Below are 12,782 nucleotides of genomic sequence, written 5' to 3' on the forward strand. Positions count from 1 at the left end.
CTTTCTGGTGACCCGATACGTACCCGGTACCCCCGAAACACTTCCGATGTCCAAATACTATCGCCCTATATATGAACCTTTACCTCTCGACCATTTTGAGACTCCTCGTCATGTCTATGATCTCATCCGGGACTCCGAACAACATTCGGTCATTAAATCACATAACTCATACAATATAAAATTGTCATCGAATGTTAAGCGTGCGGACCCTACGGGTTCGAGAACTATGTAGACATGACCGAGACACCTCTCCAGTCAATAACCAATAGCGGAACCTGGATGTTCATATTGGCTCCCACATATTCTACAAGATCTTTATCGATCAAACCACATAACAAAATACGTTGTTCCCTTTGTCATCGGTATGTTACTTGCCTGAGATTCGATCATTGGTATCATCATACCTAGTTCAATCTTGTTACCGGAAAGTCTCTTTACTCGTTCCATAGTCACATTGCTTGCAAGGCTCATAGTGATGTGCATTTCCGAGAGGGCCAAGAGATACCTCTCAGATACACAGAGTGACAAATCCTAATCTCAATCTATGGCAACCCAACAAACACCTTTGGAGACACCTGTAGAGCATCTTTATAATCACCCTGTTATGTTGTGACGTTTGATAGCACACAAGGTGTTCCTCCGGTATTCGGGAGTTGCATAATCTCATAGTCAGAGGAACATGTATAAGTCATGAAGAAAGGAATAGCAATAAAACTAAATGTTCATGATGCTAAGCTAACGGATGGGTCTTGTCCATCACATCATTCTCTAATGATGTGATCCCATTCATCAAATGCCAACACATGTCTATGGTCAGGAAACATAACTATCTTTGATTAACGAGCTAGTCAAGTAGAGGCATACTAGGGACATTCTGTTTTGTCTAGGTATTCACACATGTACTAAGTTTCCGGTTAATAAAATTCTAGCATGAATAATAAGCATTTATCATGATATAAGGAAATATAAATAACAACTTCATTATTGCCTCTAGGGCATATTTCCTTCAGGTATGGGCTATATGAGTACACGGTCATGTATTTTGGTTTAACTAACGCCCCAGCCTACTTTATGAGTATGATGAATAAGGTGTTCATGGAGTTCTTTGATAATTTTGTCGTGGTGTTCATTGACGATATATTGGTGTACTCGAAGAATGAAGAAGAACACAAGGACCATTTGCGCTTAGTTCTTGAGAAGTTCAGGGAACATTAGCTATATGCCAAGTTTAGCAAATGTGAGTTTTGGTTAAAGGAAGTTAGATTCCTCAGACATGTTATATCAGGAGAAGGTATAGTAGTAGACCCTTCCAAGGTCCAGTCCTTCACCGAATGGATGGCACCCACCTCAGTGAGAGAGATACACAGTTTCCTTGGACTCGCAGGATATTATCGGAGATTCATTGAGAACTTTTCCAAGATTGCGAAGCCCATGACTGAGTTATTGAAGAAGGCCACCAAGTTCAAATGCATAGAGGATTGTGAGGCCAGTTTTCAAGAGTTGAAGAAATGTTTGGTTACAGCCCCAGTGCTAATTCTTCCGAATATACACATGGATTTCTAGGTATATTGCGACGCTTCACGACAGGGACTTGGAGGCGGTCTTATGCAAGAAGGAAGAGTTGTTTCATATGCCTCATGTCAGCTTCAACCTCATGAGTTGAATTATTCCATGCATGATTTGGAGTTAGAAGCCGCAGTGCATTCGCTCAATACCTAGAGACATTTTCTTAACGGAAATCGTTGTGATGTTTACACGGAACATAAGAGTTTGAAGTATATTTTCACGCAGAAGGATTTGAACCTCAGGAAGAGTTGATGGTTGGAGCTCATAAATGATTATGACATGAAACTACATTATCATCCAGGAAAGGCCAATGTTGTGGCAGATGCTTTGAGCCGCAAGAGTTATGTCAATACTCTTATAACCAGAGGATTACCTCAAGAGTTAGCCGACGATCTCCGAGAACTTCGCTTGGAGATAGTTCCGAGAGGTTTTGTTGCAGCGTTGGAATTCAATCCACTTTGTTGGAAAAAATCCAAGAAGCCCACAAGATTGATAAGGAAATTTCAAAGATAAAAGAAAAGATGAGTAAAGGCAAGGCAAAACGTTTTCCTGGGGATGAACATAGAACTGCATGGTTTGAGGATCGCATCTATATGCCCCATGACCCAGAGATCAGGAAGTTAATTCTTCAGGAGGCCCATGATTCGCCTTGCTCGATTCACCCAAGCAACACCAAGATGTGTCTGGATTTGAAGGAATGTTTCTGGTGGACAGGTATGAAGAAGGATATTGCCGAGTATGTAGCAGTATGTGGCGTATGTCAGAGAGTTAAGGCAGAGCATCAGAAACCAGCATGATTACTTCAGTCTTTGCCGATACTCGAATGGAAGTGGGATAAGCTTGGCATGGATTTCATCACCGGATTACTCAGGACTCGTTCAAGATACGACTCCATCTGGTTTGTAGTAGATCGCTTGAACAAGGTGGCTCACTTTATCCCCGTGAAGACCACTTATGCGAGTGCTAAGTTGGCCAAGATATATATGACCAGGATCGTATGTCTGCATGGAGTTCCAAGGACCTTAGTATCTGATAGAGGAACATAGTTTACTTCGAAGTTTTGGAATTAGTTACACCAAATTTGAGTACCAGGCTAGAGTTTAGTACAGCCTTTGATCTGCAGACAGATGGGCAGACCGAGAGAGTCAATCAGATTCTGGAGGACATGTTGAGAGCTTGTGCACTAGATTATGGATCTAGTTAGGATTATAATTTGCCTTACGTAGAGTCCTCGTATAACAACAGCTACCAAGCTAGTTTGAAGATGGCCCCTTTTGAAGCTTTGTATGGAAGGAGGTGCAGGACACCATTGATGTGGGATGAAGTTGGTGACCGACAATTGTTCGGACCGGATTTAATCAGAGAGTCTGAAGAGATGGTCAAGTTGATTCGTGATAGACTCAAGATAGCCCAGTCCAGGCAGAATAGTTATACCAATACTAAACGCAAGGAGGTAACTTATGAAGTCAGAGACAGAGCATATCTTCGTGTGTCGCCACTTCGAGGAGTTAAATGGTTTGGAGTCAAAGGCAAGTTGGCGCCATGATTTGTGGCACCATACAGAGTCTTGGAACGTATGGGTGAAGTTGCCTACAAGTTGGAAATACCCGAAGGTTTGTCAGGAGTTCATGATGTGTTTCATGTTTCCCAGTTGAAGAAGTGCCATGCAGAGATGGATGATATTCCTCTAAGAGATACAGTGCCCCTAGAAGTAATTCAGTTGGAGAGTGACCTGACCTATCAGGAGAAACCCGTCAAGATTCTCGAGTTTGCCAACTGAGTTACTCGCAGCAAGGTTCGGTGGAGTCACCATACCAAGGAGGAAGCCACCTGGGAACGAGAAGAAGACCTCCGGAAGGACCACCCGCACCTTTTTGCTAGCCAACCCGAATCTCGAGGGCGAGATTCATCTTAAGGGGGGTAGGTTTGTAACATCCCAATTTTCAATTTGGATGTTATTTAGATCATTCATATGCATTCATCGTTTGTGCATTTTTGAAATTCGTTTTATTTGAATTTTTGATCCTAGAAACCTTAAGCAGCTCAAGGACCAAATGATAGAGTTGGAGGTTTTCTCAAAAATCCATTTCTGAATTTTCAAAATTGGCAAATTGGATCAAAGAGTTTTATTCAAAATGTTTTTTCAAAAATTTCAGATAAATAAAATAAAGAGGGAAGATAATATGACTTCTTCAAAAATAGTAAAGAAATGTTGGAAATTTATTTTTGAATAAAAATATAGTTTATTAGATTTTATTTGCGTGTTTAATTATTAGTGCAAAAAGTTCATTTTATTTTTAGGCATTTAGGTCCTGAAAAATGTTCACCAAGACCATTTAAATAGGAGGGAATTGTATGAATTTTTCTGGAATTTTTAAAAATATTTTTATTAGTTTTTTCCTATTTTTCGTCTCTGGAAAAAAATGTTTAAAAAAATCTTTTGGACTAAACTGGGCTGAAGCCCAGCCAGCCCAAGCCGCCGCCGCCTACCTCGCGTGCCCGAGCGGGACTCCTGCCGAAGTCCGGCACCGACACAGCCGCCATCGCCCTCGCGCAAGGAAGCCCCATGTGCCTTTAAATAGCGGGCCTCGGACCCCCTCCTCGACTCACGCGCCGTGCCGCCACCGTTGTCCGCCGACGCCGATGCCATGCTGCTGCCCCGCCGTCGTCTCGCCTCGCCATCGCAGGGAGCCGCCATCGCCGCCGATGACCAAACCGGTAAAAACCGCCCTGGTCCGGTTTATTATTTGTCTACGGTTTTCCTCGGTTTTTCTGAAGAAAACCGATCGGTTTTATTTAACGAACGTTTGTTCCTTTAGGATCTATAGTGAACAGATTCGTTAGATTATTTTCTGTAGCGGACGTTCGTCTGATAGATTTTTCTTTTTCTGTTTATTTTTGGCCAGGGACCCATTCATAATTATTTTTCTTCACAGATTAGTCCCTGTTCTTCAAATCCAATGAAACCAACGCCAAATTCTTCATTATGATCCCCTCTATCCAGATAACCTACTTAAACATGTTTTCGAACGTTTCAAACTTGGTTTCAAATAGATTTGAATTTGAATTTCTTTTGATCGTAACTTGAGTTTCGTAACTCCGAGTTAGTTGATTCTTTTTGCAAATCGAAGTTCTTGACCTGAACTTTCTGCTAAGATCTTTTACTCTGGTTTTATTTGCATCTTTATGCTTGAGTGCTTATGTATGCTATTGTTTGTCTATGATAGATTTTCCGGAGTGCTAAGCTTGCTACTACAAATCTCTAGGGTTTTCAGATCTTCAGCAAGGCAAGTTAGACTTTGATCATATCCTTCATTACCCAGTTTTTATGCATTAGTTTCAACCTCACACATTGCATGAGTAGGATTGGGAACATGTGGTTATTGGTATGTAGTTGATGAGGTAGGAACCTAATACCTTTGATCACCCCGAGAATATACGTTATGCTCATATTGCTTAGCCATGCTCGTAGACGGGGATTGGTATGTGAGAATCATGCAAGTTATGAGAGATAATAACTAAGGGAAACATAAGGTGGCTACTTTAATACACATCTGGGTGGATTAGTTGTGGGCACCTTGGGAATACAGTGTTGTCCTAGGAGATCCCGGGGTACCCGTGTGATCCTCCTATGGAATGCCACCCAGGCTGAAAGGGATCATAAGATTTTTCATGCTCAGAAATTTCCTTGTGCAGCCACAAGGCATTATGTGCTCCGGCATAGTTAAGTAAGTTGTGGAAACCTTTCCATGATGGGCTAGCAGATGTATGGGAATTGTAGGTGTAACGGCCTATCTATCGGTTAAGGGGACCTCTTCAGAAAGGCTATGTCTCGATCTTTCAATCATGGATGCGGTCGAGTCTTGTGGGGAAAAGTGAACAAACCTCCGCAGAGTTTACAAACAAATCATTATTAGCCATGTGCCCAGTTATGGACAATCTTGAGTATCTGGTATTTGAGTTATTGGTTGATCTCAACACTTTACTTAATAAATTTTGTTGGGATATTATTATTATTATTACTTGATAATTTTTGGGTTTGAGTTGGGGATACCTTCTCAATAATGGCATAAATTTGGTAGTAAATAAAATATATTCCTTCATTGTAGGAAAAAATTAGCTTTATGCAAATGTTAAACTTAGAGCCTCCTTCAACCAAATATGCATGTACTGATAGCTATTGTTCATCATTGCTCTATAGTGTTATCTTGCCAGCATATTCCATGTGCTGCCTACACAGCTGCAACATCTCATGTTGCCGAATTTTCAGATGAGGATTAAGGTGTGATAGGTCGTTATCTTGCACTCAGTTTTGTCGTGGAGTTGGATGGACTCATTTACCTTTGAAGCTTCCATAGTTATTTTATTAGATGGCCTTCAGGCATATTATTGTAATAATCACTCTTTATGAGGACCTCGATGTAATAAGTGTGTGATTGAACTCTGTTATTCTATTATAATTCCTCGAGTATTGTGTGTGTCAGCATACCGATCTAGGGATGACATTTAAGCACAGAGACTTCGATCCATTGGGACCGGATCGCTATAGTACAAGATTTGACTCCATGAAGTAGCTTTACCTCTAACAATAGAAAAAAAATTAGGTGACGTTGGACCATCCGATCGAGAGGGGCTGAGAGGTAGAAAATGATGCACATGCAGTGATGTAGCGAGCTGGGGAAGTAGAGCTAGGCCGGTTTCGAAGGAAGATATGCCTGAAGGTCGTCGGGATGTGGATAGGTGGGCGGCGGGAGGCCGAATCCGCCCACACTATGGCATGGACGAAGGGATCGAAGGACCTCCCACGCTGGCACTCGGCCAGAGATAACATTGCGGCCGGCAGTGGGTCTCATCCCTCGCTGTCGACGACAGCCTAAAAGCTGCCCCTCCTCCCCTTCACCGACGGAGGGGGATACGTCCGGATTTGTAACTAGCACTAAGAATAAAAAGACAGTGTTACCACTGCTATCTTGTTTAGATCTGGAGAGGATGAGAGTGTGTGTGAATAGAGAAACCCTAGCAAGCAAGCGCAGACACTCTGGACTATATATATATGTATAGTGGGTTAGTTTACTTTTTTCACTCCATCAAAACAATCGTTTAAAATTGTGTGTGTGCCAGGTCGCCGTTTTTTTGAGTGGTTGATTATTTTTTGAGATAGCTACCGGCTTATTCCAAGTGGTGTTATGGTGTGCTAGGTCGCACTTTGTATTGTTCAAGTCTGGTACTAGACCCTCCATTAAGTGAACAATCACCGCCTCGTAAAATTTGTGTACAAGTCCACGGCTAAAAATATCAGAAATGTGGGCTGCCCCAACATGCATTATTATTTATATTTTCTATGTGGGAGTATCGTCAAAACAAAATGTGAGAGTACAATCTTTATTGGGCCTGTTTGTAATTTGTGCTAAATTTTTACCAAAGATTTAACTGGCAAAATGTTAGTGCATGTTAACAAAAATTATAACCTTTGATTCGTATTTGAACATAGTTTTCAATGATGTAATTTTTGTGACATGCATGAACATTTGGTTAGTTAAATTTATAGTCAAAATTTGGCACAGATTATCATAGGGACCAATAAACCAGGACGGAGCTCCTCCTCTGTCGTCAAAACTACTACTGTATGTGACTAGCCGCTATATCTACATGCGGGACATCAAAGCATCCGGGCCCGCGTGCCATCCACGAAATCACAGTGAGGTGCTATAGTCGAGACTCACCGGTCACCCCAGTGTGGCCGTAATGACCCGTCATATCACAAAACCGACACCTTTACTAGCAGTGGTAAAGTGGCCTCGAAGTTGGACTAGACGAAGCAACCATCATTTCACTGGAACGCTCGTTGAAGCCCTTTCTGCCCTTGAAGAAAACCTCACTCCAGGCTACCCACTTATGCCATTTTTCTTCTACACCGATGAAGGAAAGGTGGGCGAATCAGTGATGCTACTATATTTTCATTCCAAGAATTTTCTTTTTGTGAAGCACCGACCGATTCTCGCAGCTTATTATTTTCCCGTTTGCACTGCGATTGTAGTTTCCTTTCAATTGCTTTTCGTTTGTTAGTTTATTGATGGATCCTAGAGCAATAGGCAAAGAGTTGTTGGCGGACAACCCGCTCGAGACAGAGATCTCTAGGAAGCGAGCAATGTCCAATGAGTCGGCCATGTTGGCGGGCCAGCCCATGGAGACGAAGAACTCCAAGAAACAGGCATTGGCCAAAGAGTTGACGATGTTGGCAGACGAACTCCTCAAAGAAAGCTGGAAGAACAGCAAGGGCCCCACCATGCCTACCCTAGAAACTCTAATGGCCACCTATGAGAGGCTCATGGCCGAGTTTGAGGAGATAGTTGCCGTTGAGAAGCAGTATTTCCCTGGCAAGGCGATGGCCCCCTCGAGGCAAGGGATCCCCCGGTGAGCTGCACAAGGTGAAAAAATGGCTCACTGTAGTTGTGGTTTTTGATTATTTGCAATGTGCTTGCTAATATGTTAGGGTTGTTGTCGGCGTTCTGGGAACGGAGGTCCCCAGACTTGCCTGCCTGCGGCCCATGGTGTGGCATTGCTAGCAGGCCTGTACGGCCCATCTTCATCAACAAGACACTCAAGACCCTCGTGAGGGGCCAAGCCTCGCGAGGCGGACGATACAAGACCTCCTCAGGAGCGGCCTCACCAGGCTGGCTCGCGAGGGGCGGAGAGTTCAAGGCCAGGCCAACCTCGCGAGGTTCTAATGATGTGAGGCATGACAACCGAGGCCAGGCTGGCACCAGCGCGTGCAGCGTCCTTGTTTCCTCTTTGGTGCTAAGGGGGCAAGCGCGGGCGCGGAGTACCGAGGCATCAAGCAAAGGTTTCCATATCGGCGCAACGAGACCAAGACCAGCAGGACGGCAAGATGGAGGTCACCATGCAGCCCAAGGCGGCGTCACCATCAGAGCCTTTCGCAGGCGAAGACCACTTTTGTCAGGATAAGCTGTACTAGCTATCCCCTTTCAAATTGGCCATTCTTGGCTCCCTTCCCGCTCAATATTTGGGGAGAGGACCAGGGCCTCTATAAATAGGACTAGCCACCTCAGTAGAGAAAAAAGGGGGGAACGGACCGAATCCACATACACACAAGTTCGCCAAGAACAAGAACACCTCAACCTCAGGAGCCAGTTCTTCCCTTTGTACTGTTCATTCTCAGCCCGAGAGGCAATCCACCACTGGTACACTAGAGTAGGGTATTACACCACAACGGTGGCTTGAACCAGTATAAATCTTGTGTCATTTGTGTTGCGAGTTGGTCGACTTAGTTCGTAAGATCTTAGCTGAGTTAGCACGTGGATCGGTAGGGGGGAGATCTTCACGCGCACCCCAGAGTTCGAACCTTAAGGGTTTTTCCGGAACCCATGATCCTACATTTGGCGCACCAGGTAGGGGTGCACCGAAGATTCCCTTCCGTCACTCCGCATCATGTCGCTTCATCGTCTCCATGGTGGACGCACGCCGCGCCCGCGCTAGGCTGCCCTCGCCACTCGCGTTGCTCAGACGACCCCTGTTGGCGGGCCACCCTGTCGCTCTCCGTCGCCTGCCGCCACCGGCCCTGCGGGGAACGAGCAGCCAGCATCCTCGCTGCACCCCTTGGTGCGACAGGACGGCCGCACCGCCACTCCATCATTGACTCCCGCTGGTTCGTCGTCTCACGCTCGTCGCGTTCCCATGGACGCACGGGCCGCGCTCCTCATGGCGCCCAAGCTCCTGCGCTACCGCCTAGTCGACAACCTCTACGAGGACTGGCTTGACCGCATCGCCGAGCTTGTCCATGCCGTAGGGGGCTCCCCTGCGCCGTCCCACTCTCCGCCTCGTCCTCCGCCCGCCACGGGCGACGCAGCTCACGAAGCACCTCCACCACCTCTGCACCAAGACGGCGCCCTAGCGCCAAGGAGCACGGCTCCACGGCGCGACCCACCATGTCCGGCGCCCGCGCGTGAAGAAAGAAGTTGTCAAGATGTCCCTCGACCGCAAGAGAACGCTCTGCCACTACTTGCACCGCCGCGCCAGGATTGTTTGCTGTGGCAAGGCCCCACGCCGCTTGCCGTAGCGGCGCGCGGGCGCCAAGACCAAGTTCCACCTCCAAGGCGGGCCCTGGTGACCACGGCAGGCCGCCGCGCCTTCACCCCCGAGCTCCGTAGCGTCGCTTGGCCGGGCAAGTTCAAGCCAGATCTGCGTCCTCGCTATGACGGCACCCCAGACCCCGCAGAGTTCCTGCAGCTCTACGAGCTGAGCATCGAGGTGGCCAACGGTGACAAGAAAGTCATGGCGAACTGGTTTCCCATGGCCCTCAAGGATGGCGCCCGCTCCTGGCTCCTGAACCTGCCTCCATGCTGGATCTCCTCCTGGGACGAGATGCGCGACCGCTTCGTCGCCAACTTCCATGGCACTCGCGACCGCCCCCCGGCCACGGGTGACCTGCGTCGCATCAAGCAACAACCAGGAGAGACCCTCCAGAAGTACATCCAGTGCTTCAACAACGTTCGTCCCAATATCCCTAAGGTGACGGACGAGGCCATCATCTCCGTGTTCTCTGATGGCGTCCGTGATGTCAAGATGAAGGAGGAGCTCGCCATCCACGAGGAGTTGTGCATGTCTCTGGAGTTGTTCAACCTGGCGACCAAGTGCGCCAGAGCTGAGGAGGGGCGCCTCTCTCCCAGCTGCGGACCCGGAGGAGAAGAAAGCCAAGGCCAAGGATGTGAAGCGCAAGTGAGCAGCCGTGCTCGCACGGAACCAGACACCTAGCGCGGCAGAGATCAGCCCAAGTCATCCAAGAGCAGCCGACCGTTCTGCGCCTTCGATAACCTGCATACCCACAACACCAGCGACTGTCAAGTGCTCGTCGCCATTCGAGAAGGATGCCTCGGTCGATGCCCCGAGCGCAGCGACCGGGGTTACGGCCGAGTAGGAGGACATGGTGGCGAATGCTGGGACGATCGTGGCCCATGCCAGGAGTGGCGCGACTGGCCTTGTGAGGACCGCTGGCAGGATCAGCCTCGCGAGGGCGCCTGGAGGAACCAACCTCGTGAGGATCGTCCTCAAGGCAACGCTGGTCTTCCTCCACTACCGCCACCACCCACAAGGAATGACGACCACCATCAAGACGAGGGGACTGGGGGCTTCCAGGAGCCACGCGCTATCGCCTGCATCTTCTGCGGAGCTCAAGCCACAGCCTCGTAGCGTATCTTCAAACAGTTTGCTCGTGAAGTGAATGCAGTCCTCCTCAAGATCGACGCCACGTGCCCGCTCAGATGGTCCAAGTGCCCCATCATGTTCACTTCGGCAGATCAGCTCAAGTGCGCAGCTACTGCATGCGTCCTCCCAATGCTTTGTTCACCAGTCATCAGCAAGGTGCAAGTTACCAAGACCCTCATTGACGGCGGCGCAGGGCTCAATGTTCTGTCCGCCGACACGTTCGACAACCTCCAAGTGCCATATGACCAACTTCAGCCTACCAAGCCTTTCTCAGGAGTGACCGACGGCTCTACTACCCTGATCGGGCAGGTCCGCCTCCCCGTTACCTTCGGAGAACGCAACAACTACCGCACCGAACTCATCGACTTCGACGCCGCCTACATCCGCCTGCCATACAACACCATCCTCGGGTATCCAGCCCTGGCCAAGTTCATGGCGGTGACCCATCACGGTTACAATGTCCTCAAGATGCCGGGAAGCGGCGGAATCATCACAGTCCCATCCGAGGAAAGAGACGCGATGTGCTCCCTCGAGCGTGCCTTCCAAGCTGCAGCAATCGACGACCACGACAGCCAGGGCGAGCGCCCTCCTGAGGCCACCCCCAAGAAGAAGAAGCAGTTGCGCCACGCAGGGCCTCAGGCAAGCGGTGCCTCGCCAGGATCGGCACCCGCGCCTGGGGCGCCTCCCTCCATCGCATAATAAAGCACGCCCAGCGCCCCTCTCGGGAAGGGCTCGGGGGCTCTTTTCTGGAGGGCCTCAGACTTTGCCAACATCACGAGGGAGGTGCTTGGGCACCACTTGAAGGCGTGCTTTGCGGCACGTTTCCCTCAGGAGAACACAGGGCAAGGAGTGCCCATCGCTCAGGAGTTCATCACCAAGACCACTCAGGAACTGCAAGATGCAAGGGCCATGCGCGGCGGCCGCCGCTCACTAGGCGCAGCTCCCCATCCAGGCGAGGATGCCGGGCTGCGCGTCTGCATCGACATCCCAGGGCTCAACCGGGCCGCCTCTCAGGAGCTTTTCTGGCCTTCGCGCGTGGGACGCTGCAAGGGCCCACCTCACAGCTACGTTCGCATGCCTTTTGGCCTATCGAGCGTGGCGACCGCCTATCAGCGTGACCTGTAGAGCATCCTAGCGGCTCAGGAGGCCAGGCACCACGCTGCCCTGAGGGAGATGAAGACGGTCCTCAAGGAACCCCCTGGACCCCCAGAGCCTCCCGAGGCTCAGGGCCCTGGTGGCTCATGAGGAGAAGCCCCTTTGCCGCATACCTTCAGCTGCCCCAACTCTCTATCATCAACAGAACCAGGTGACATTTTCCAAGTTCATTCAGCTAGGAGCACCCCCAGGGTTGCATCATTCCTAGGCCGCGTGGGTCCGTCCCTGTGGCATGTATCTTTCCTTGTTTATGTTTTTATCTTACCTTGCTGGGGGCGCCCCTCAGGCTGCATCATCCCCAAGCCGCTCGGGCCGGACCCTATGGCGCGTATCGTTATGCATTTACCTGAGCTAGGTTGCCTTTCATGCTTAATCTATCTATGACTATCACCTACTTGATTGTCGCCCATCGCGGGAGCCGTGTACTGGTCGTCTTTCTTCAGGACGCTTCACATGAGTAAGTTAAGCACGGCGTCTGTGCTTGGGCCCGTCACTGCAGCATCAATAAATCAGCGGCTGAGCTCTGTCTGGCGGGCCGGCCCCGTTCACGTCACCTCCTAGGGCTGTTGGTGCTTATCTTTCTCACGTGATAACCTCAGGAGATTCGTTCGGCGCAGGTTGTCTAACCACCTCGCAGGACCAAGACAGCGAACAAGAACCAAGACAAGGCGCAACCCGCCTTGAGGTAGGGCCTCGTGTGTCCCGCGCTGGCTCACGGGTGCCTAGACACACCCCGTCTAGCCTTGCCTTGCAAGCCACGTGTCAGTGCGGGGCTGTACATGACCTGGGGGCACTCTATGGTAGGGAGTCCCCTCTCACGCACCAGAAGTGAACCAGCA

Source organism: Triticum urartu, chromosome 4A (genome assembly GCF_056163025.1).
Source record: "Triticum urartu cultivar PI428250 chromosome 4A, HENAU_Tu73, whole genome shotgun sequence".
NCBI classification, from domain to species: Eukaryota; Viridiplantae; Streptophyta; class Magnoliopsida; order Poales; family Poaceae; genus Triticum; species Triticum urartu.